We start from the raw sequence: 27933 nt of genomic DNA on the forward strand, positions 1-27933 counted from the left end.
GCACAACAGCAGAATAAAAACATAGCAAACAACACAATAAAAGAGATAAGTACAGCAAACATGAAATCATGACTAACTTTGAATGTATTATAGTAGAGAGGGCAGAAATAACATTACATGATGCTGTCAAATGTAAAATGAAGGAGTGGAATAAAACAGCATCATGTATGTCAATATAAATGAAAAATCAAAACAGGGTAAAATTAAATATTCAACATTAAAAACGTTAAAAACATTAAAAAGAGACAACATCACATGAAGGCCAGTCTATAAAAATGTGTTTTAAGAAGTGATTTAAAAGATGACACTGATTCCACAAACCTTATCTCCTCGGGCAGGCCGTTCCAAAGTCGAGTGGCCCTGACTGAAAAGGTGCAGTTGCCTTTTGATTTAAACCTCGACTTGACCTCGGATGTCACCACATCCATATTCATATAGACCCTGTGGTCCAAATGCAGTCATAGTAGATTATGATAATCCAGTTTAATGATGGACGCTATCCCTGATAAAACAGGGAAAAAAACAGGAGATGAGGAAAAGGTCTGTTGTGAGCTACTGTAGAAACATCCCTTTGGTCCTTTGTAGCTATAAATGGCTTGTTCTAAGGCAGTGTTTCTCAACGGGGGCGGTACTGCCCCCCAGGGGGTGTAGGGACATCTTCTGGGAGCTTTTGGAAGGAGAAAGCTGAGTGGGGGGCGCTCAGGCACAAATGGGGGGCATCAGTCACTGTTGCACATTACAACATTATAACCCCCCCCAGAGTAAGGAGCCTGTGTCCGACATGTAACATAGGCACATACCCCCACCCGGTCTTACCCCCCCTGCAAATTTGTTTTCGGGGGGCGCCAGGTGGCCAATGATGAGGTGAGGTGAGGTTTACCTACTGTGTTATTTCACCCACCATGTCCAGGTACGTCGTGTTACTTATAGAATATTGTAATAATGTACACACACCCCCCACCCCAACCCTGGTCACAATTTTTTTTTCAGGGATAGGGGGGCAGCAGGAGGCTCTTGATGCCATTAGTGGGCGTTTGTTCAAAAAAGGTTGAGAAATACTGTTCTAAGGTAAAAAAAAAACGTGACCATTCTGATTTTTGGGTGATTCTACAGCGATGAAAACAAATATTTTGAATATTCTTTTCAAATATCCATGAGTAGATTCTCCTTAATCTTACACATTCAAATCAGAAATGACTTAAAATATTCACTGACATTTTCTCACACCTTTTTTTTTATTGAGCATTTATTTAGTATACAGGTCATAAAATATGTTTAGTCATGATTTGTGGTGTATTTGTTTCTTTTTCTGGGTGCAGATGTAGCGTCACACCTGCTGCCAGACGCTAGTCTGGTTTTGTCTGTCCTTTGTGTTTTTGTTTGTCACTTCCTGTTTTATTTTGTTAAGTTTTCCCTCATGTGTCTTGTCTGTCGTCTTTACTTCCTGTTCCCCGTTCATCCTGACCTCTGTCCTGATTACCTGTCTCCGCCCTGATTTGCTCCACCTGTGTCTAGTTGGCTTCCCTCCCTTTTGTGTATTTAAACCCTGTCTCTTCCCCCTGTCAGACGCCAGTTTGTAACTCTAGCAGTTCTTACCAGCGTTTTGACCTCGTTTGTTCGTTTGCCTGCCTGTTTTTGACCTGTTTTGGATTCCTCGGTTTCTCGTCTTCTGCCTGCTCCCTGTCTGGTTTTTGTCTGCCTCATCTGATACCTGGTTTTGACCTTCTCGCCCTGACTACCGGTACGTGAGTTTTGCCTTGTCCTAATGTCCTGTTGCCCGATCGATTGCCTGCCTGTGCATGACCTGTTTCCGTCCCTGACCTCCCTTTGCTTTTCCCTAGTCGGGAAAGAAACCCCTAACTCCGCTCGGGGAGACGGGCTGTCGCCCTCGATCCGGAGGACGAATCAGAGGAGGATATCACCTACCATTATCCTCAAGATTCTGTCACTAATAATATTTTTTCACCTGTGTGTGATTAATAAATATTTTGAATCATACTCTTGGTGTGTAAGTTCTGCATTTGGATTCTGTGTTTGTACTAAAGCCATTACATGTAGTTATCGTGTTTCTTTGCATCTTCCTTCCAGTTGAGTCACGGTTGGAAGTCTGAAGATTTTGTATTGACTCACTCATGAGCAGTGCCAGTCGCAATCCACTAGCTACGCAATACTACCTCACTGAGCGTCAACCTTCATTTGAAGTACTGAGGGAAAACTAACAGCGACATGGCGGCCGTAGATCCAGATCCGAAGCTCCAGATGAGTGTTTCTGATGAACAGCAGCTGGTTGCTTCTCATGTGTCTCATGAGGACCGGCCATCAGCTCCTGCTCCAGCCGGTCCAAAATGTCATGAAGTACTAAGTATATCCTCCCTGGTCCCTTCAACCGTCTTCACACTCACACCTAATGGAAGGTTATACCCAGATCTTGCTTCCGAACTTCCAAACACTTCCTCCCCTCCCTGTGATTCGGATACCTCAGAGGCTCCACAGCCACCAGACGTGACCTTACCACCTCATCCCCAGGAGGAGAAGCAGAGGAAACCTTCAGATGGAGGCCCACTGGAGGAGGGATCTGTGAACCTTATGTTACCTATGGATTCCCCTGATGCACAGCCAGGTATGGTAATAAGACAATGTTTTTCAACCTTGGGGTCAGGACTCCATATGGGGTTGCCTGGAAGTCAAATGGGGTCGCCTGAAATTTCTAGTAATTGCTATAAAAAAAAAACTTAGTAATAAAAAATATATGTTGAGCTGAAAGGGACAATCACATACATAAAAGACATGACAAACTGTGAAGCTGAAACTGAAGCACTGTGGTTCTGTTTATCTTTCAAATGTTCATTGTGGTCAGTTTCAGATGCTGCAGCTCTTTCATAATTCATAGTTTAAGTTCTTGTTTGTTCAGTATTAATTGTCAGCCTTGTAAATCCAAGCTGGACTGACTGTACATATCCTGACCAAGGAAAATAAAATTCTCCCTTTGTGCAGTAATCTACACCTGGCTTTTCTGCCTCCGTCCATAATAATATACATTATACAGACTAAATGTCATCTAAAATTAATCTTTATTTGTAACATAATATAGCAAACTATTACATGATCAAAAACAAATTAATTTTAGCAAAAAAAAGTCTCCATTTTGAATGTCTGGGGTCACCAGAAGTTTGTGATGCTAAAATGGGGTCACAAGCCAAAAAAGGTTGGGGAAAAACTGTAATAAGGGATGCTTCAAATTAAGAGTTTAGATCAGGCCACAAAAAATCGGACCCAATTAGAGCCGAGCAAGGATTCTGTTCTATACTGACTGGAGCTCCAAAGCACTGCAGCATTTAACAAACCCATCATTAAAAAAAAAAAAAACACCGACACATCTAAAATTCTACACAGTAATATTTTAGATTTATGCAGTCCCAAAGTTTACAACAGTATTAATACAAAAAAAGGTCTTCCCTTTTAAAATAGATGAAGTCAATTCCTCTGCGATTCTAAATTAATTTCCATCTATCATTGTCTTTTGACTTGAGGGGAAAATGTGTGAACATTGTTTCATATTCTGTCTTTATGAAGAAGGATGGTTATTTGAATCCTGAGGCACAGCAAAGGAAATTATAACTAAAAATTATAACTTGAATCCACTGGGGTTAGTTGGAATCAAATGAGTTGAGTTTGAGAAGATGCCCAGTGTTACATTCATAGGACTGGAAACTTAATAATTGGGACGCTCTGCTCATTCTCCACGGTGTAAAAGAGAATCACCGTATGGTACCTACGGAATTATTTACTGCCAAAAGTGAGGAAAAAAGTTAGACAGGTCCTTTGATTCACTTACAAAGTTTGGTTTCAAGTTACACAGATATTAACAAATACATGAGGGTGAAACAAACTCACAGTGAGAAGGTCTTGGGTTCAAACCCAATGCAAGCTGGATTTTCTGTGTGGAGTTTTTATGTTTTCCCTAAAAGAGCCATGTTGAGAAATGTATTTTTTTTGGTTTAAATTACTGTTTGTTTGCTAGAATATTATTTTGAGATATGTTTATTCATGACAGGCGATTTGCTTCCCCTAACATTTCAGGAAATGAATGGGTAGAATTGCACTGTTGAATTTACAATAAAGATACAAATTACATTTACATTAAAACTGCACAAGCATGCACTTAATTTTATGACTATGTCGTTCTAGTCAGCTGTTTATCGTTTGCTTTCCGACACAAATTCTCCGATACATTCTCGTATCAGTAGCCTATACTGTTCAATTCACCATTGACGTCGAGCATCAGTGGGTTGTCTATGAGGCAGCACCGACCTGTTTTTATCACTGCAGGGAAGCATGATGGTCATTGCCTAATTGCATAAAATCATCCAAAACCCTCCCATGGACGTTCAGCATCTCTGGAGGTGAATGCGGGCCAGGACGCTGCACTTTAGACGTTGGATGAACTGTTGGAAAGAGTCTGTATTGGTCCGAAAGGCTGAACCCGTTTTGACTGACAGCGATGTGTAAACATACCGGCATTGGAGTTCAGTCCCATGTGGACATCAGTGGAAGAGGTTGTTTGCCAAAGTGCTGTGAATACATCAGCTGAAGAGAAAAAGGGTCAAGTCATACACCTGCAAGTGTGTGTTACTGTGGTTTTATGGTATAGATCAGGGGTGTCCAATCCTGGTCCTCGAGGGCCGGTATTCTGTATGTTTTAGATGTGTCCCTCCTCCAACACACCTGATCCAAATGATCAGCCTATCATCCAGCTCTGCAGAAGCCTGATAATGAACATCAGGTGTGCTGGAAGAGGGAAACATCTAAAACATGCAGGATACCGGCCCTCGAGGACCAGGATTGGACACCCCTGGTCTGCGTGCCGATAAGGGGGGTAAACATGACAAATTCATGGGGCCCAGTATTTGTGGGAGGCCCATAGAGCAGTGCAAGGGGCCCAGTGGATATAGAAGTTGTGAAAATTTTGTGTAAGACCCCCTGTATAAGAGAGGTGTAGAAGCCAGGAGGTGAACGTTGAAAGTATGTTAAGTTTTGTTTTCAGTTTCATGGTTTTGTAAGTGACATTGTTCACGGACCCCCCCCCCATTCCCCCCAAGTCTGACAGATTGAGAAGACAGTCAATTTCTATAGGGTCCACAATGATTATGCTTTCATGGTAGCCTATAATTGGTAGCGGCGCTCCTGCCCCTGGTATCGATGAATGGACAGAATTGGCGGCTGTGGCTCAGTCGGTAGAGCAGATCATTTAACGACCAAAATGTTGGCGGTTGAAATCCTACCGCCGACTGTCCACTGAACCCTAAATTGCTCCCAGTAAGAGAGCATGGTGGCCCATGAGTGTGGGTGTGAATGGGTGAATGTGAGGCTTTGAACACCATAAAAGTGTGGAAAAGTGCTTTAGAAGTATCGACCATTTTAGATGAAGCATAACAGCCTCAATTAAGCATTCCTTTTATTTTTAATTGCTTTGATATAATAAAGTTTTATGATGGAGCTGTAAGATGAGCTTCCCCTGCTTTAAAGACCAGCAGCATCCACTGATATTCATAATTCATGTAGGTAAGAATATTCCTTAGTACACTGGTGTGAAGTGCATTTGTTTATTAAACCACACTGCATGGAGTTAAAGCACACAATATATGTCGCTGGGTATGTGCAATTTGTCATTTGGACACGGTTGGGTATGGACGGATACAGTTTTTTTGACTGACCACCATCAGTTATGACCACTAACACTTTAAATTATTGATGGTGGGTTTTTTTGTATTTGACACATTTATGAGTAAACCTTTTTTAATGAAGAACCTTGAGTTTCAGGAAATTTGTTGCATCAGTCTGTTTTTAAGACACCCGCTCCGTTAGTGTCAAACAGAGGTGGAACAAATTTCCTCTGCATTCCCCATATCTTGATGCACTCCTGCTTCCTCTCACAGTTCAAACACATGTGCTTTAATAGGTTTACTGGTCACTCTAAATTGCCTGGAGGTGTGAGAGGTTGTTTGTCTCCATATGTCAGACCTGTGATGAACTGGCAACATGGGATGGGCTCCAGCTACCCTCAAGAGGATTAATCATTTACAGACAATGAGGGCATTTTTCCCTACAAATATAAAACCTCTGTGGTGGAATTTTGGTGTTGCTCTGGTGAGAGAAGATATAAACTGTTATCCAGACAGAACTGTTTTTCTTTCAGGTTTATTCTGCAGCAGAAGGAAACAACAATGTAGTCTAATCAGAGTGAATCCCCGAAAGTAGGGAAATGATGATTGCGTGTGTGTGTGTGTTTGTGATGGTTTGTTTTGGTGATGAAACCCATGCGAGATGCTGCCCCCATTTCCCAGGCTGATGTTTGGTGTTTACGTTGTGTGGTACATGTGTATCTGAACAGGCTGAAGGCTGGTGTCTTGTTTGTGCATAGTTCATGTTCAGTAGTGTAGACAACAGTGATGTGTAGACCAGGGGTGTCAAACTCCTTTTAGTTCAGGGGCCACATACAGTTGATATGATATAAAGTGGGCCGGAACAGAAAAATAATATAAATAACAGGATAAGAGCTTTTGAGTGAAAAAAATTAAATTCCATAATGAAAATGTTTACATCTACAAATTGTGCTCGAACATAACATGAACAAAGACACTACAAACAAAAAGTTAAGGATATTTCATATTTTAGGGGGGGGGGCATTTTTTGTGTCATTTTTGCCATTTGTAAATAAAACTATGGTCATTAAAAAAATGTGTTTCAATTCACACACAAAAAAGTAAGAAGTGCTGTGCAAGAATCCCAACTGAAAAAAATAGCCCAAAAATTTAAAATATCCTTAACTTTTTGTTTGCAGTGTCTGAACAACCTGAAAATTCTTAATAAAAATAAGTGCAGTGTTAATAATATTATGCCTTAGTTTATCATTTATACATGTGCATGACAACTTAGAGATCACAGTGGATCCACAAATACACAAAACATTTAATAACAGGGAGAATAGTATTAAAATTCCACATACTTGTCTTACAGCATTTCAGATTTTCACATTTTTTATAAAAGGCTAGTCTATAAATGTAACTATTCTTGTGTAATGTAACTTTTTTTTACACTAAAACAAAGAGAACAATTTGCAGTTTTCATAATTTATAGGTTATTATGATAGTATTTTACTGGAGTGATCATTTCTAGATTGAAATGACCTAAAATGATTTTAACATCCTTGATTGTTAATATCTTTGTTGTAATTTTTGCATTTCACAAATTCATCCCAGGGGCCGGATTGAACCCTTTGGCGGGCCAGATTTGGCCCCTGGGCCGCATGTTTGACACCTGTGGTGTAGACAGTAATTATCAGTAAGCAGGTCATAGATTAATGCAAGAATAAAACTTTCCATTACACCTTCCTATCTAACAAACTCATTCATTCATTCACCTTCTGAACCGCTTTATCGTTGGGAGGGTCGCAGAGGTTCTGGAGCCTATCCCAGCAACCTACAGGTGAAGGTGGGGTACACCCTGGATGTGTCATCAGTTCATCCCATAGCTGTGATATAGAGAAGAACAACCAATCACTCTCACATTCACACCTATGGGCAGGTCCCCCCCACAACACACAGGTGAACATCCTGGGCTTGGACATTGGGATAGTGGACTATATTAAGTATTTGGGTGTTCACCTCAGCAATAAACTGGACTGGACTGACAACACAGACCCCCTGTTCAAGAAGGACCAAGTCGTCTACACCTGCTGAGGAGACTGATGTCATTCGGAGTGAGCAGGGCTCTCCACTGGACATTGTTTGACACTGTGGTGGCCTCTGCAGTTCTATTTGGTTTCATGTGCTGGGGAGTGGGCAGTACAGACAGAGACAGGAAGAGACTGAAGAAACCGGTTCAGAGAGCGGCTCTGTCCTAGGCTGTCCGCTGGACTCCATTGAGGCGGTGGTGGACAGAAGGATGTCGGCAAAGCTGACATCCATCATGGACAGCCCCTCCCACCCCCTGCACCAAACTGAGGCCCTGAGCAGCTCCTTCAGCACCAGACTTTTACAGCCCCAGTGCAAGAAGGAGCACAGCCATCAGACTAGATAACAGTTCACAGTGACCCCCCCCCCCCCCCCCCCACCCCCATCTCACACCATATGCATGTGCCGCCATGACAATGTAAATATGTAACTAAAATGACATTTTTCTTTCAAATTCTTTATTTATATAAATATTTAGATAAATAAAGAATTTCTTATTTTTCTCTTAATATTTTTTGTTTTCACTCGTGTGGTTTTTCTACCTGTCTTTTTCTCTGCGATTGCTTGTTGTATGTTGCTGCTGTTAACCAGGAAATTTCCCCATGATAAATAAACTCTTATCTCATCAAGACTATATAGTTTTGGAGTTTTCATTATAGTTTAGTTTTATTTAGTTTTGACTTTTTTTTTTCCCCTCTAATTTAGTTAGTTTTAATTAGTGTTTAGAGCAGGTTTGCTAGTTTTAATTAGTGTTTGATTTTTTTCTAAATGCTTTTAGTTTAGTCTTAGTATTAGTTTGTTTGTTTTTTTACAACTTTTTTCTTCCTCACCGTCAAATTCAAATAAATCCAATACAGAACTCTGCTGCTTTCTCCCAAATTTAGTCTCCATGTTTCCAGGTAGAGAGAGGACCAGAAGACGACTTTAAACAACGAGTGATGACAAGTGATGGACCATGACGTACCGTATGGTGCCACCACCTAAAATTGCTCAAGTGAAATAAATCGATTTTATAACAATCCAACATTGACAAAGACGAAAACAAAGGGAATTTTATCCATAAGTTGTATATATTTTAGTTAGTTTTGTAAGCACACAATACAGTTTCAGTTATCGTTTTTTCTTTTAATTATAGTTTTTATTTATTTCAGTTAACGAAAATGTTTTTTCAATTCTAGTTTTTGTCATTTTGTTAGTTTTCATTAATGAAAATAACCTTGCATCTCGCCTCGCCTCATCTCATGTCATCTTATCTTATCTTATCTTAACCAATTAACCTATATCAGTGCATGTCTCTGGATGGTGGGAGGAAGCCAGAGTACATCAAGATACGGGGAGAACATGCAAAGTCCTTACAGAAAATCCAGCTCGCACTAGGTTTGAATCCAATACCTTCTTGCTATGAGTTTGTTGCACCATCGTGTGTTTGTACCCGGAGAGAACCCACGCTAACACGGGGAGAACATGCAAACTCCACACAGAATTGTTTCCCAGCAAATGCTGGAATTCAACCAAGGACCTTCTTGCTGCGATGTGACAGTGATATCCACTGCAGCACCATGTAGACCCTATCAAACAAACACATAACATATTTCTAAAGGTCTTTACACACCAGTGGCTATAAATAATAATAAATAAACAAATAAACCATAAAAATTGCTAAATACATTGCATGACATTTTGCATCAAAACTATTTACACCTGTGATCATGTGAATTTGTGACAGTTGCAACATTTTGATTTGAGTATATTTGTGCCCATCCACTCAACATACAGTATTTAGTTTTAAATCTAATGTCTTATGGAGCCTCAGCTGTGCAGCTGTGTGTCCAGTCTGTCTGATGGAGCTTCCGATGGTCCTCTGGGTCTATGTCCAGTGACTATGTAAATAGACAGACTGCAAATTTACAAGTTGCTACATGAAGCCCAACATATCATACAAAGATCACAAAATATATACAGGGTGTCCAGAAAGTGTCTTTACAATTTAACACATTTATTACGAAAGCAAATGAACAGACAAACCTGTGGAAATTATTACAAAATGAGAAGTGTTTTTGCTTCATTTATTCCATCTCTATATGGACACCATTAGTTCCATGAACCACATCCAGACAGTACTGGATTTGTTTCCATGTTGTCTGTATCACAGACTTATTAATGGTATTAATGACATCAGTGATCTTTTACTTCAGGTCGTTGATGTCCTGTATCTTTGTTCGATACACAATATCTTTAACATAACCCCATAGACAGAAATCCAGGGCAGTGATATCTGGTGAACCAGGTGTCCAGGGAATTGGACCATCCCTTCCAATCCACCGGTGTGGAAATGTTAGATTTAGGAACCCAGCATGCAGTCCCCAATGTGGTGGTGCACCATCTACCTGGAAAATGATGGTTGGTTGAAGGTCATCCACTTGTGGTGACACGTATTCAGTCAAAAGGTCAGAGGTCAACATTTGCAGTAATTGATCTCTCATTGAAGAAAAATGGACCAATGATTCAACTGCACATAATCCACAATGTGATTAAAATCTTTGATAAACACTGAGTACATAGAACAAATCTGATGAACGTATCTCATCAACTGCTTTTGTAATAAATGTTTTCAGTTGTAAACAGACTTTGTGGACACGCTGTACATCTGTATCTAGGAGTGAGTATATTTTTTGGGCAGTCAGGACATGGACATGCACTATATGTACAAAAGCACTGGAACAGATTGTATTCAGGTGTTTCAATGTCAACAGGACCAACCCCCCCCCCCCCCCCCCCCCCCCCCTTAAAGGGGAGGCACGTAGTATGTTTTTGGTTTGTTTCTGTGTTTGTTTGTTAACACTCTAGCAGCAAAACTATTGCTTGAATTCATACCAAATTGGGCTTATAGATTCCCAGTGACCCAGAACAGATGTTGGTATATTTTGGGAAAAGTAGGTCAAAGTTCAAATTTTTAATGAATTTTTTCATTCTTTTTTTTCTCCCATTTTCTTATAATGGGCGAAATTTCAAATGTCTATAAAAACATCAATTTTATTTCAATTTACTTCAAACTTAGCTCATAAGTAGAGGCAGTTGATACTCTGACATCAGCACATGCATAGACATGATGACATCAGCTGGATATATGCTAAAATAGCAAACTTATATTTTGCACTCTGGATAAAAACTCAGAAAAACTCAGACTAATTTGTACTAGAATAATATATACATAAACATATATTGTTGATAGACCAGATCCCTGTACACTTGCTGTATAAAACTCCACTTTGCACTCTGTACATATTACAATATAAATCCATTGTAAATCTCATCCCATTGTTGCCCTTGTCTTTAGTCAAATGTTTGTCTATATTAGGTCTATGTTCAAGTGTGATTGGGTTTATGGTGTTTTGGGTTCATGTTGAAACGTGTGCAAAGAAAAACCAAAGCCAAGTTCCTTGTATGTGTTCACGTACTTGGCCAGTAAAGCTGATTCTAATTCTGATCCTGAAATAAGCTACAATACGTGCGAGGGGCGGGGTTTGTTGTGCCTGGCACCACTTGTTTAAATTGTAGAGAGACTTAGTGGGCACACTGTATATTTTTTTCTTCACGTTTTCCTCCTTTTATTGGAAATAATCTTGTAATTCATGATCCAAAACTGCATGTGTATACTAGTGTGCTTCCTTTAGGGGGGTTCAAGGTTTCATTAGTGGAATCCGACCCCCTTTACCACATATAACTCCAACCGTTGCCAGTGTCATATCTAATCAGATATATCTTTATTTCTTTTACAAAGTCATCATCATATACCTCATGTCTAACAGCCCACTCCTGAAGAGTTTGTAGAGTTGAGTGGAAGCAGCCACGTTATTGATCTAAGCTCCTCACACACTGAGAGTCCGGTCTGTGCATTGAGATAATTAATCCCTGATGATAAATTATTTAGTCTGTAACTGAAACTATTATAACTAGACAGGAATTTATACAATGAAAGAAGTTTTATATTTTCACACATCAAAGCGGTGTGAGATGATTATTCACTTAACGTTCCAGCTCCAGGGACAAGGCTGTGAATCAAGTTCTCCTGGACTTTTTTTTCTATTTAAAAAAAAAAAAAAAAAAAAAAACTTAGAGTAAAAGTAAAATGAAAAACAAAGATCTGGTCTAAGATTTCACTACCTGCTATATAATACAGTTGCTGCAGCTGCATTTGTATTCAGATCTGGCTTATCGTGTCCCGAGCTTCATTTTGCACACCAGTAGTCCCGTCTGCTTTTTTTTTCCCCCTTAAAAATAAATCATGGGTCTGTCTTTGTCTGGAGCATCGTCTCCATCGTAGACTATCCTCTCACATCTGGAGCTGTCTCTGATTTCCTTATGCATTCTACTTTTTCACACCCCCCTGTTCAAAGTCACCTTAATATATTCATTCCAGAGCCATCTATATGCAGTTCTGGGAGGGATACTTTTCTGCTTTTATCACTTTTACACAGCCTCAAGTTAGAGTGAACTCCAGTGACCAATGATGAAGTCAATTTGCAGCTCCTTAGCAGAACTTTTTGTTTTCACTTGAAGGTTAACTCACTTCATGACCCATGGAGGGAAATTCAACCTCTGCATTTTACCCATCCTAATATACTCACAACATTAACCCATAAAGACCCAGGGCTACTTTTGTGGCAATTCAAAAATAGTTTTTTCTCTATATTTAACTTTTCTTAAAGGAGTGACATTTTTAAAAAAAAATGGAATTATACATTTTAAAACATTTCCCTGTGGTCTGCATAAACTGTAAATGCTATGTTTGGGTCTGAATTCTTCATTAATTCAACTCCACAGGTCCATCTTCAACCCTATTTCTGAGTAATGACACCAGAAAGGTTGTTTTGAGCGCTGGCCCTTTAAATGCACATGACCCCACCCCCTCCAGGTTGTTGGCTGTGCTGCTCTGTCCCATTCAACCAACAACTGAACATTTTAGGTAATCGGCTCGAAGTTTGGACATATTTTCAGTCTGGACTACAACCGCTGCTACTGACAAACAATTATGTCATACTCAGAGAATTGTTCGTCAGAAGTCTGGACCTTATATGTGCAAATGTCATGACGAAACTAGTTATAAAATGTAACAAATTAAGCAGGAATTAAAACAAGTTGTAGAAATCCACTCGATTTTTGCCAAAATAAATATAAAGATAGCTTTGCAGCACCTGGAGGGTGCAAATTCTAACTTTTTGAACCATTAGGGTCCAAATACACACATATCAAAGACTAATTAATTAATTAATTTCACAAAATATGACCCCTTTAAATGATTTATCACCATTTACTCTAGTATTATGCTCTATATTTAGCATTTTGAAGTGAAAATCAGGTATTTTCCTCTATGTAATTTACTGATCATGAAGATATTAATTGAAGCTCAAATTACAGATGAGGGTTATTATGTAAGAAACACAGAAAATTTAAGAAAATGTGACTTTTTCGGTAAAATATATCATTAACTGAACATGAACCCAGTGTCTCCATTCACTGTCTTTTATCAAACTCCATGGGTTTTACTGGTGAATCAGTGTTGTAGAAGATGAAGTGTTGAAGTGTTTCCATGGTAACTACGAAGCCTCTGAACATCTAAATGGGTCATATCTGATGACCTTGAAAAGATGACAAACTGTATTTTACACCAATTATTTACATGTATTGATAGGATTAGTGGATCAACAGGTATTAAACAGTTTAGATCAGTAGATGGTTTAGGTCAGCGGTGGATGTTTGGGTCTTAATGGGTTAACACTAATTGACATTAGCGATTAGAATTAGCACTTAGCACATCAGGAAATGTAATGTAGTCTGAGTAGACTCAAACACAGAGCCTTCTGGCTGTGAGGTGGAAGGTTCTGTGTTCTAGGAAAATACCTGATAAAAGCATTTTGGTGCCTTTTAAGTCACAGGTATCAAACATAAGGCCCGTGGGCCAAAACCAGTCCACCAAAGGGTCCAATCCAGCCCATGGGATGAAATCATGAAATTCGTGAAATTACACTGAAGATATTAACAGTCAGTGGTGTTAAAATCATTTTAGTTCAGGTTCCACATACAGACCAGTATGATCTTAAGTGGGTCAGACCAGTAAAATAATATTATAATAACCTACAAAAAATGACAACTCCAAATTTTTCTATTTGTTTTAGTGAAAAAAAGTAAAATTACATGAAATTGTTTACATTTACAAACTATCCTTTCACAAAAATGTGACTAATCTGAACAAATATGAACAACCTGGAATGTTTTAAGAGAAGTCAGTGTAATTTGACCAATATTCTGCCTGTTACTAAATGTTTTGTGTATTTTTTAGATCCACTGTGATCTGTAAGTTGTAATGTACTTGTATAAATGATAAACTTGTCACAGTTTGTTTGCTGCAGTCTCACGTTGCCACACCACATCAGCCACAAACAGTTTCAGCTGGGACTTCCACCCGCCATCCTCTCCCTACTGCTCCACACCTCATCAGCAGCATCAGGTCCACCTGTTACTAACAGGTGTGTCTAATCTGCTGGCCGGTATTTAAGCAGCTCAGGCTCAGTGACTCTTTGCCAGATTGTTCTCACGTCTTGCCTGACTATCTGGTGGTCTTCTGTATCTGTTTTCCTGGTTCCGACCCCATCTGATTCTGACAACACCTCCTCGTCTCTGCCCCAGAAACCTGACCTGCCTTCTGTCTATTGGATCAAGACAGAGGTATTCAAATCCGGTTCTCCTGGAAGCCATTACATCGTTATCAGGTTTCTGCAGAGCTTGATGATGAGCTGATCATTAATTGAACCAGGTGTGGTGGAAGAGGGAAATATCTAAAACATGCAGGATACCGGCCCTCGAGGACTGGATTTGAATAGATTTGCTTTCTGTCCCTGAGTTCTGTTCCCCACCGGTGTACCTGTGTCGGACAGTCCATGATCCTGTCTGTGTCAGAGCCCTGTATCAGAATCTGTGAGTTGAACTCACAATAAAGAATATTTCTGACTTTTACCTGAGTGTGTTGCATGTGGGTTCTCCGTCCTGTACACCACCTGTTACAAAACTGAGGCATAATTGTTAAAATGGCACCTATTTTTCTTAAATTTCAGGTTGTTCATGTTGTTCACATTTTTAAGGAAACTCTTGTAAACATTTTTTTTAATGGAACTTTTACTTTTTTCCTGGTCTGGCCCACTGTTCTAGGAATTTCTGCTTTCTGAGTTTGTCACACCACTGAAACATAAGTTAATAACTAAACTTTTGACTCTAAAGTCACTAAATCTCACTGTATGGTTCAGTACCCCTACACTGATAATGTTTTGAAATTTTCATCAACCGCTCTTTGCATTCTGTTTTCCAAAGCATGAAAATAGTGAAAATGAATAGTAACATAAATGATCATGCAACTTTGTTGTCCATTAAAAGCCACAGTGATGTAATGAATTTAAGAATGTATTTGTAATTTGATTAATCCATAAAGACCCAAACATCCACCATCCAACAAACTCATCTACTGATGGAAAATATTTAATACCTGTTGATCTATTAATCCTATCAATACTTGTGAAGAATTGGTGTAAAATACAGTTAATCTTTTCATGGTCATCAGATATGACCCATTTGGACGTTCAGAGGCTCCATAGTTACCATGGAAACACCTTCATCTTCTACAACATTGATTCACAGTAAAACCCATGGAGTTGAATCAATGACAGTGGATGGAGACACTGGGTTTACATTCAGTTACGGATATGTTTTACTGAGAACTTTTTCTTCAGTGTTCTCTGTTTTTGATGGAATAACCATGAACTTTAATCTGAGTTTTTATTAACATTAACCTGAGTAATAAATTAAGTATAGGAAAATACCTGATTTTCACTGAAAAAATTCAAAATACCACGGATAATGTTATAATAAATGCTGATAAATCACTTCAGAAAGATTGAATAGAGAAAAAAAACACATTTGGAAACTGCCCTAACAGTAGCACTGGGTCTTTATGGGTTAAAACAGTCACATTTTGTATTCTTAAAACAATTCCTCCTCTGTGCTGATTGCATTCAATTCTTAACTCTGGAAGTTTTTTTTTTTTTTTTTACTTCATGCGTGCTCTTGTTTTCCTTTCAAAGCCACCTTGATTTGTTGCTTCCACAAAATAACCATATGCACATGTTTGCGACTCAGAGCCCCCCCCCAAAAATCCCAGATTGAATGGCTTCTTAACACCACTCACACTTAACAGACAGTAACATTTTTCAAAGCGGCTGTCAGTAGACTTGGTAATACCATCGTAATGTGCGGTTGCGTTGGTGTGCAATCTGTTTTTATTGCTATCTGACCTCGAAGTGCCCTTTGATTTGCTGGACCATGATTTGTTTTAAAGAGTTTAAGATGTAGCAATGGATTTCTCACTTCAACCACAATTGGATTGCACAGGATTGATTATTTACCGGCAAAAGTGTGTCATCATTGCTAAAGGTCTATTCTTGGTCCTGTGGGATTAATTATACCCCACTAGTATAATTTGTCATTTTAATTGTCGTCTTTATTGATACAGTATCAGCCACATGGAGAATTTTATCCATCTAATTATAAGTAATGATCTGGGCAGATTAGCTCCTGCAATGACTTTGAAAATGTAGAACACTATTTTTTTTTTTTTTTTTTTTTACTTTATTTATTTATTTATTTAGACAGGGACAATGCACAATATACATTAACCTTAAAAAGGAGAGATGTAGTGTGCCAGGTTCAATCACTAGTGATCATTTCCACCTGTAGTCCCTGGGTAGGCTGATGTTATCATTAAAAAAACAGACATTAATAAAAAGTAAAACAGTTAAAAAATGCATTTCTATAACTCCATCTATATAAAATATAGTCTGGTTTTGACCAACTCTGTATATGAAGTGTCATGAGATAACTTTTGTTGTGATCTGGTGCTATATAAATAAAATTTGATTGATTGATTTGATTGGTTTTCCCCTGTAAGTCGCTTTGGAAAAAAGCGTCTGCCAAATGCATAAATGTAAATAAATGTAATGTAAAATATTCATTCACATCCAACCAATATTCTCTCTTATTTGTCCCACTGCAGTCTGTCTCACACACTCTAAGCAGGTTTACATCACATTACATTATGACTACAGGTTTGGTTTGAGAGGGGCTGTTTTTTCACCACATGGGAGAATGTGTGATAGTTTGTAATTGTTAGTAGCTCTGTTGGTAATGTGTTCCATTGTTGCATGGCCACACATGAGAATGCTGAATTTGCAAATGCTGTTCGGCCTGATCACAATCTAGGGTACCAGAAAGGGTGCACATATAGATAAAAAATAATCATGCTCTATCAAAAAATCAGACAGGACATTTTATTTGTCTGATATTTCTCTTTTAAGTCCAAAATATTTTTGTATTATAGTGTCTACTAAAAATTTCACAGGCTTGTACCCCTGTCAAATCAGAAATTATTGGGTGTACGGACACTCCAGCCTAATAGCCTCCATATTTAATGCCTGCAAAGATATACAAATGTTTCAGCACTCAGGATAATCATGCATTGTTTATTGCATAGATGTGGTGTCCAAAGCATGTGTGCTGAAAAATTCCATATATTGACAGAAACGATAAAATTAGACCCACATATCTGATATAGTGTACGGACACTACTTGGTGTACGGACTCTACAAGATTGGAATGGAAATCTGGCTTACCACATGGTCACATCTCTGTTAGATCTGTAACTAAGTCTTCCTGGTACAGGAGGAAATAAACATTTGTGAACAAGTTATAACAATATATCTATAAGGCATATACACGATATTATTGATGGAAGTATATTGGTGAATGGACACTACATGAATTTTGGTGAACAACGCACCATTGAAAACATGCGGTTCGACGTAAACACCCGTTTGTCACATTGTTACCAAATTTTCTGCAGCCAGGGAGCAGACCAAAATCTGTCTAGTTGTGCATATTTTTCATAATAATACTTAAATGACAGGTTCCCTTTCTATTATTACAATTAAAGGGCTGTAAAAGAAGGGTTTTCAGAACAAAATGGTTGATTGTCTTAATACTGAAAATAAGAATTGATAATCAAACAGCTGTTCGACAAAAATGATCAATAAATGAAAAGCAATGTGATGTGTGTATTTTGTAATAAAAGACACAGGAGTTGAGTAGTAATTATTTATTGTGTTACAAGACATGTACAATAATTTATAACAATAAAATTGTGCACATGTTTTCACGCTCATTGGGTCGCCATTTTATCAGTTTTTATCCAGTTTTCTTCAAATTTGGAGGATTGCAAGATCTAGTAATAAGATGGCCAAAGAAACCTTTTGGGAATGGTTTTGGGGGTATCTTTTTGCAGTACTGATCAATAACTTCTGCAAATGTACTTGTACACCTTGATTGTGATCAGGCCATGTTTTGTGCCTCGGAATCCTGCACTCGCCACGTGCTGTTGATTGAGTAGTTCGAGATGTTTTTCCAGAACCTTTTTAATGGAGGAGCTGCAGAATTATGGATAACCTTAAACAAGAGACACACATTTATACACATGATTACATTTTCAAAGCTTAAGATCTGATATTTGGACAAAATTGGGCAGTGATGGAACGCTCGTCTTTTCTTGTCATGAATCTTGAGAGAATATTTATACAGTGACTCTAGAGGCCTTAGGGCAGATTTTAAAGCCTGCGACCAACTGGTCATACAGTAAAGAAAATGCAAAACTATCATTGCACTTGCATACATGTTTGACGCTTCAATAGACAGTGAGTTTCTGATATATTTGAAATTAGCCCAATTAAATGTTATTGTATTTGTTATTTTTTAATGTGCTTTTTAAAGCTCAGATATGGGTCAAGTGTAACATCTAAATATCTAAATTCAGTTACATTCTTAATTTTTTCCCCTTCTATCAGGATATGAGAAAAATTCTTGGGTTTGTTGTGGATATTGTTTAGTATTAGTACTTTTAGATCAGACTTCAGCCCAGAACATTTAATACACCACATATTCCCCTACACCAGGGGTCAAACATATGGCCCGTGGGCCAAAACTGACCAAACGGTCCAATCTGACCCACAAGATGAATTTGTGAAATGCAAAAAGGGTATTAAAGATATTAAAACTCAAAGGTGTCAAAGGCCACATACAGCCCAATTCGATCTCAGGTGGGTCAGATCAGTAAAATACTATCATAATAACTCCAAATCTGTCACTTTGCTTTAGTGTAAAAAAGCCAAATTGTATGAAAATGCTTATTTATTTATTTATTTATTTATTTATTTATTTTAAAACAATCCTTTCATTTAAAAAAATGTGCATAACCTGTACAAATATGAACAATGTGAAATGTCTTAAGAGAAGTAAGTGTAATGTAAAAATATTCTGCATGTTACTAAATGTTTTGTGTATTAGTAGATCCACTGTGATCTGTAAGTTATAATATTCATGTATAAATGATAAACTGAGGCATAATATTGTTAAAACTGCACTTATTTGTCTTAAGAAGTTTCAGGTTGTTCTTGCTCACATTTTTTAAAGGATAGTTTGTAGTTATGAACATTTTCACAAGTTAATTTGACTTTTTCACTCTAAAACATGGAGAAAAGTTTGAAGATGTCATAATTTTTTTAAGTCAAATATTTCTATTGATTTCTGGCGTTACAAAAAAAAAAGATACAGTATATGTTCAACTAAAGACAACATTTTTCAATACAGAAAACAAACATCAAACTCTCAATAATCAACAAAAAAAAAAAGAAAAAAAAATAGATAAAAGAAAAACCAAGGACCATTGATTTCCTTCCCTTGGAGCAGAAGTTGTCATTATTTATAGTTTATTCTGTTATTATTTTACTGGTCCGGCCCATTTGAGGTCAAATTGGGCTGAATGTGGCCCCTGAACTAACATGAGTTTGACACCTGTGACCTAAACAGATCCAGTTATCTCTACATAATATAAAAACAATTCTTTTAAAATGGGCTTTTAAAATTTAAAGTCTCTTATTTGTTTTAGGCTGACCGCTGTGTCTCATTTTCCAAAAACTTTGGAAAGGATAAACCGGGCTTAGAAGCTTATCCTCTTTTTTCATATAAGGATTTGTTTGTCAAACTACTTTAGTCGTATCTATATTCCAGTGCTGTACCCTTATGCTATCTGTTCAATGATGTAGGACACATCGATAAAGTCTTTTAGGTATCGAAAAAATAAATGACTTATGAGAATTCCTAGCTCACTCACCTTAACATTTACCATATCATCTCTGTCACTGCCTCAGGTGGCTGTCACTCAGGCATAAAATTGATCCTTAAAATTCTTCAGCTACAAGGCATTTGACACAGCTCATGCTCTGGCTCATATTTTAGATGTACTCTGTCCTCGGTTCACTCCAGCGTGTCCTCTGTGCAGAACATTTGGATGATTGAGTTTGAACAATCAGCATCCTACCCACTAGTCTCTGGTCACAGGAGTGGACCAACTCAGCCTCTTATTTTCAGATGAGAACTTACATTTTTTTTCTGTGCCATTATGAATAAATGATATGGTTTGTATTTCCTATATGTCAGTTTAACCCATAAAGACCCAAACAGCCACTGGCGACCAAAACCATCTACTGATCTAAAAGGTTTAATAACTTCTGATCCACTAATCCTATCAATCCATGTAAATAATTGGTGTAAAATGCCGTTTGTCATCTTTTCATGGTCATCAGATATGACGCAGATATGGCTCCATAGTGAACGTGGAAACACTGTGATCCTCTACAACACAGGTGTCAAACATGTGGCCCGGGGGCCAAATCTGGCCCACCAAAGGTTCCATTCCGGCCCGCAGGATTAAAGTGCAAAAATGAACCTGAACAGTCAAGGTTGTCCAAATCATTTTGGTTCAGGTTCCTCATACAGACCAATGTGATCTCCAGTAAAAATAACAACACAATAACCCACAAATAATGACATCGACAAATTTTCTTTGTGAAAAATTAGTGAAAGTGAAAAAAATAACATTACACTGTGAAAATATTTACATTTACAAAACTATTCCTACACAATAAAATGCAACTAAATACATAAATAAAAACAAAGATGAACAACCCGAAATGTGCAATTTGAACAATATTCTGCCTGTTACTAAATGTTTTGTGCATTTATAGATTCACTGTGATCTGTAGTTGTGTTAATAATAAGAGATGTAATATTGTAGAAATTGTTCAAATTTTAGTTCCAAACTCCAACATTTTAACAATATTCTGCCTGTTACCAAATGTTTATGTAACACTGTCTGTAATGTACATATATAAATAATAATAAGCTGAGGCATAATATTGTTAAAATTGCACAAATTTTTCAAATGAAATTTCTGTTTTTTCAGATTATTCACATCTTTTTTGGAAAATGTAAATATCTTAATCATTTAATTTTGGGGGGTTTGTACTAAAACAAAAAGAAAAACTTGGATTTGTCATTATTTATAGGTTATTAAGTCATTATTTTACTGGTCTGGCCCGCTTGAGATCAAATTGGGCTAAATATGGCCCCTGAACCAAAACAAGTTTGACACCCCTGTTCTACAACATTGATTCACCAGTAAAACCCATGGAGTTGGATCAATGACAGTGGATGGAGACACTGGGTTTATATTCAGTTAATGGTATATTTTGCAGAAAAAGTCACTGTTGTTCAGTTTTCTCTGTTTTTTTGTGACGGGATCAGTGCAATAACAGGATGCATGTGTGTGTGAGTGATGGGGTTCCAGCTATTTTTTTGTTTTTTTGGAACCTATTTTTATTACCCCACCCCCTGAAGGTGAGGAAAGAGGTAATGTTTTTGGTTCAGTTTGTTTCTTTGTTTGTTAACACTCTAGCGGCAAAACTATTGGTTGAATTCACACCAAATTGGGTTTATAGATTGCCAGTGACTGAGAATAGATCTGATTACATTTTGGGAAAAGTAGGTCAAAGTTCAAATTTTTATGAATTTTTAAAATCTTTTTTTTTTTGTCATTTACTTATAATGGGAGAAATTTCAAATGTCTGTAGCAGCAAAACTATTGGTTGAATTCACACCAAATTGGGTTTATAGACTGACAGTGGCCCAGAATATATGTCATTACATTTTGTGAAAAGTAGGTCAAAGTTCAATTTTTTAATGAATTTTTTAAAACATTTTTTTCTCCCATTTACTTATAATGAGCAACATTTCAAATGTCTATAAAAACATCAATTTTGTTTCAATTTACTTCAGACATGGCACATGTATAGAGGTAACTGATATGTTGACATCAGCACACACATAGACATGACGACGTCAGCTGGATCGATGCCAAAATAAGCTACAATACATGTGAGGGGTGAGGTTTGTTGTTCCTGGCACCGCTTGTTTGTAGCTGCTTTTATTTGAATGTTTGTAGTAGGTTTTTATATATGATGTACAGATTAGATGGAACTTTTAAATTCTGTTGTACTTATATAGTGGCAATAAAGCTATTCTATTGTACTCTAACTTGTCAGGTGGAAGACAGAGATACTAACAGTACATAGGCAAGAAACCAAATCTGAACACAAGAGGTAGACTAGCCACAGTGAACACAAATGTATTCATAGGTGTAGATTTCAATGCATCGTGGCTCTCTGTTGGTGTTTAGGTCATTAAAATGCATTAGAAACCAAAGCTGACGCACTTAAACCTACTACAAGCTGCATAATTCTAACTTCACAGCTAACCTCTATCAGCACCACTGCTCAAAAACAGATTGCTTTACTCTTCAGAAATCTGTGTTTTTGACTATAAAATGTGCATACTTCTGCACACAACTATATAACTTAACCTCCAAGGCCAAGAAGGAGGTGGCTGTACATACTCCATGACAGTGATATTGTTCCAACCACCTTCTGTAAAATTCTTCAAATTGTATGAAAAATACTGCTTTACTGAAGATGTGCATTTATATGTTTGTGCATTTGTAGATGCAGTGCCACAACGCCTTACATCTCTTGAAATCGCCATCCTTGTGAGCGTCCTCGTCATCAAACTCATCATCATGGTTGCCCTCTTAGGTAACCACCTGCCTCCCTTTGTTGTTTGATTTTACCACAATAGGTTCCAATGTTGTGACCCAGTATCCAAAACATTACAATCCTAAAAAGTTAAAGAATATCAGAAATGTAAAAGTTATTTTTCATTTTTACATTCTTCTTTGTCAGATTTTATTTCACTGCACGGTGAAATCCTGACCTAAACCCTTACTGTTGGCATTACTGTGATCCAATCACAAAATGAATTTAACTGTCTTTGCATATTTTAAAAAGTCAGTTCATTTCCTCAATAAATAACTGCCATAAATTATTCCTAAATTTTAATTATTTAAGAGAAAATCTGAACCCAGAGGGTAGGTAGAGATTATTTTTCTGTAATTGGAACATGTCTCAGGGTCAAAATCATTTGCTGAGGTTTAAAATATGACCAGAGGGGACAAATGAGTTTCTGTTTTTTAGAATCAGCTGAACTGAGAGTGTGGTATGTTTGTACTTTTAATCATTTCAGCTCTGTGTTGTTCTTCCCCACACAGCTAGTTTAACTTTCTGTTTTATATCACTGTCACTGACTCTTCAAATCAGTCAAGTTCCTGGCCTTCCCATCCTCTGGGTCACAAGTCTCAGCTCCCTCCTGTGGTATGAAGGGGGACTGCAGTCTACCGAGTCAGGAACCTCTTCTCCCCAAGAATCCAGTGAATCACACAGAAAACAACACTTCAGGTAAAAAAAAAGAAAGAAAGAAAGAAAGAAAGAAAAAAAGAAAGAAAGAAAGAAAGAAAAACACTCCAATAATTATGTGCATCAAAGTCTGTCTCAACAGATCCAAAACTATAACCATTCATTTTATTATACTTTTATTGATTTAAACCATGGGTGTCAAACTCATTTTAGTTCAGGGGCCACATTCAGGTGCAATTTGATCTCAAGCGGGTCAGACCAGTCAAATAATAGCATAATGACCTATAAGGCGAGGCAAGGCAAGTTTATGTATATAGCTCATTTCAGCAACAAGGCAATTCAAGGTGCTTCACACAGGAAATTTAAATACAGTGACAAGGAAAAAAGAAACACATTTAAAACATTATAAAAGAAACATGTAAAAGGTGATTAAAAACAGCAAGTAAGAAAACAACACATAAAACCCAAAAATATAAAAACACACACATATTATAGTAAGAGTTGCAGTGCAGAGTGCAGGAGAATATAAAATTTAAAAAGTAAAAAGCGTTTAAGCCAAAGGCAGCAGTGAACAGGTAAGTCTTTAACCTTGACTTGAAAAAACTCTGACTCAGCAGACCTGACATTTTCTGATAGTTTGTTCCACATATATGGAGCATAGAAACTGAACGCTGATTCTCCATGTTTAGCTCTGACTTTTGGAACACAGAGCAGACCTGCACCAGACCACCTGAGTGGTCTGGATGGTTCATACTGGACTAGAAGGTCTCTGATGTATTTTGGGCCTAAACCATTCTGCGCTTTATATGCTAGCAGGAGAATTTTAAAGTCTATTCTCTGAGAGACAGGGAGCCAGTGTAGAGACCTCAGAACTGAGATACATAATAAATAATGACAACTCCAAAGTTCTATCTTTGTTTTTCGTATTTCGTAAATTTCTTAAGAAAAATAAGCGCCTTTTAACAATATTATGCCACAGCTGATCATTTACACATGTACATTACAACTTTAAAGATCAAAGTGGATCTACAAATGCACAAAATTTGGTAATGGGCATCTGCAACAAAAAAACATGTATTTATGTTATTATGTTGTGTTATTTAAAGGGGTCATATTTTGCTAAACCCACTTTTACTAGTCTTTCGTTCATTTATTTGTGTATTTGGACCCTAATAGTTCAAAAAGTTTGAATTTGAACCCTCCAGGTGCTCCAAAGCTATCTTAATATTCATTTTGGCAAAAATCAAGTGGAGTTCTACAACCTGTTTTAATTCCTGCTGTCTTTGTTACATTTTATAACTAGTTTCGTCACGACATTTGCACATATAAGGTCAAGACTTCTGACGAACATTTCTCCAAATACGACATAACTGTTTATCAGCAGCAGTGGTTGTAGTCCAGACTGAAAATATGTCCAAACTTCGAGCCGATTGCCTAAAATGTTCAGTTGTTGGTTGAATGGGACAGAGCAGCACAGCCAACAACCTGGAGGGGGTGGGGTCATGTGCATTTAAAGGGCCAGCGCTCAAAACGACCTTTCTGGTGTCATTACTCAGAAATAGGGTTGAAGATGGACCTGTGGAGTTGAATTAATGAAGAAGTCAGACCCAAGCAGAGCATTTACAGTTCATGTAGACCACAGGGAGATGTTTGAAAGTGCATAATTCCATTTAAAAAAAAAAAAGCAAAATATCACTCCTTTAATTCATATTGCTTTGTGTAATTTTTGCTTCCTAAATTCATGCAGAGGGCCAGATTGGATCCCTTGGTGGGCCGGTTTTGGCCTGTGAGCCGTATGTTTGCCACCCCTGATATAAACCACCTGTTCTTACAGTAATATCTTGTTTCTGTATGCACGTTTCCTATTACCAATGCAACCTGTTTCCTTTTTTAATCATCTTTCCATCTATGTAGATTGCTCCGGGGTGGCGAGTAACAGCTTACGGATCGTAGGGGGGACGCTAGCGCCCAAAGGCAGGTGGGGCTGGCAGGTCAGCATGCAGCTGAGAGGGGAACACATCTGTGGAGGCGCCATCATCTGCCCACACTGGATCATCACTGCAGCCCACTGCTTTGCTGAGTAAGAAGTGGACGTTAAGGGTGACGTTTAGAAGAGACTGGGCTTTAGTTTAAAAAGAAAGAAAAAGAACATATCTACAATTTGTCTATTTTTTTTATGATTTTTTTTTTTTTTTATGATGATATAATTTGGTTCAAAGCAAGGGGAACCAAACAATATTAGAGATGTACAGGGTGTCCATAAAAGGTTCTTTACATTTTAACAAATTTAGTACAAAAGCAAATGAACAGACAAATCTGTGGAAATTATTACAAAATGAAAAGTAGATGTTTTTTCCTCATTTAATCCACCTCGATATGGGCACCATTAGTTACACGAACCACATCCAGACGGTACTGGATTTGTTTCCATGTTGGCTGTATCATAGACTCATTAGTGATGTTAATGACATCAGTGATCTTTTACTTCAGGTCATTAATGTTCCATGTCTTTGTTCAGTACACGATATCTTTAACATAACCCCATAGAGAGAAATCCAGGGCAGGGATATCTGTTGAACGAGGTGTCCAGGGAATTATGGCCTGTCCACATGAAGATGGTTTCGGTCGTGTCCACAAAAGTTTTGTATTGGATAGGCCTTTCATCCACATGAAACCGCCGTTTTCAGTCACTGAGACTGCAGCTTTTTGAAGCCTGGTCCCAGAGTGGATAAATTTGAAAACACCAGTTTTGCATTTTCATCTGTACGACCAAACCGCAAATTTTTTAAAACGATGATGTCATAGTCCCACCTCTCTTACCTTTTGCCGCGTTTCCACTACATGGAACCGGCTCGGCTCGGCTCAACTCGACTCGGGTACCAGGTCCTATTCCTGGAGACCGTTTCCATTACAAGATACTATAGACTTTACAGTACCTGGACGTCATAGCGATGTGGCACGTTACTTCCATGTCGTCTGCTCAGAGAGTTGTTGATAAACTTGCTCGTTGCGTGTTGTCTCATCAACTCACGCTGAATTTTTACGTCTGAACCTCCTCAACAAACCATGGTGTAGTTTTAAGCGCTGACATCATGTGGATTAACCTACCGCTATATTTACTGTCAACTTCCGTATCTGTTTTTTGTAAAACGGTGGGTCACAAAGACAACTCTCTGACCAATCAGTGGTCTGCAGTGTTTACACGTCACGTTTTAGTATCTGGTCCCCAGTTCTGGAACCTTGGCGGAGGTAATACTAGTAAAAAACACTAGAAAAAACACTAGTACCGGGTACCAGATTCCAGGCCCTTTTTCGTGATGGAAACACAAAAAGGCTGAGTCTTGTCAAGTCAAGCCGAGCCGATACCACATGGTGGAAACACAGCATTTGAAGGCACTTCACAACAACAACAATGGCAGAATACAGAGTAGTGCCCGTGCTACAGCAGCTATTGAGCTTATTGGAAATATTGAATCAAAATCTTCTTCTACTCTTTCATTACAATGAGCAACAAACAACCATAGCTAACAATATTCTCTACATGCTTTTGGATCTACTGCGGAGAGTTGTTGTTGTTGTTGTTGTTGTTGTTGTTGTTGTTGTTGTTGTTGTTGTTGTTGTTGTTGTTGTTGTTGTTGTTGTTGTTGTTGTTGTTGTTGTTGTTGTTGTTGTTCTTCTTCTTCTTCTTCTTCTTCTTCTTCTTCTTCTTCTTCTTCTTCTTCTTCTTCTTCTTCTTCTTCTTCTTCTTCTTCTTCTTCTTCTTCTTCTTCTTCTTCTTCTTCTTCTTCTTCTTCTTCTTCTTCTGTAGTCTATGGTTTGTATACAGCGTGCAAGCTTTATGCAAATGCTCAAGCCTTCTTCGTTTTTGTGAGAGCATTACAATGCCACATACAGGCCTGGCATTTGTACTACATCGTTTTCAGTCATTTTCAGTGGTTTCGTGTGGACGCAGATATTTCCTGAAATGACTCTGTGTTTACGGAGCACTTTTTTGAAAACGACAAAAAAACAGATCAGATAGGAAAAAATGTGGTTTCGTGTGGACATGGCCGTAGGCTATTCCTTCCAATCCACTGGTGTGTAAATGTTAGATTTAGGAACCCACCAACATGCAGTCCCCAATGTGGTGGTGCACCATCTAATTAGAAGTTGATGGTTGGTTGAAGGTCATCCAGTTGTGATGACACATGTTCAGTCAAAAGGTCAAAGGTCAACATTTGCAGTATTGATCTCTCATTGAATAAAAATGGATCAATGATTCGACTGCACATGATCCACATTGTGATTAAAAACTGTGATAACCACTGAGTACATAGAACAAATCTGATCAACATATCTCATCAATTGCTTTGGTAATATATTTTTTTAAATTGCAGAGACTTTGTGGACACCCTGTACATCTGTCTCCAGGGGTCAGAATATTTTTTGGGCAGTCAGGACATGGACATGCACTATATGGACAC

At 38.0% G+C, this 27933-nt stretch overlaps 1 long non-coding RNA gene across 1 annotated transcript; it reads left to right on the top strand.

Moving 5' to 3' along the window:
- The first annotated feature begins 10000 nt into the window (after positions 1-10000).
- On the top strand, positions 10001-27836 carry LOC115435865 (uncharacterized). Its single transcript, XR_003937737.1, has 3 exons — positions 10001-10067; positions 16886-16890; positions 27562-27836. It is a non-coding gene; the product is annotated as an uncharacterized LOC115435865 (long non-coding RNA).
- Positions 27837-27933: the final 97 nt, after the last annotated feature.

This window comes from Sphaeramia orbicularis, chromosome 16 (assembly GCF_902148855.1).
Source record: "Sphaeramia orbicularis chromosome 16, fSphaOr1.1, whole genome shotgun sequence".
NCBI lineage: Eukaryota > Metazoa > Chordata > Actinopteri > Kurtiformes > Apogonidae > Sphaeramia > Sphaeramia orbicularis.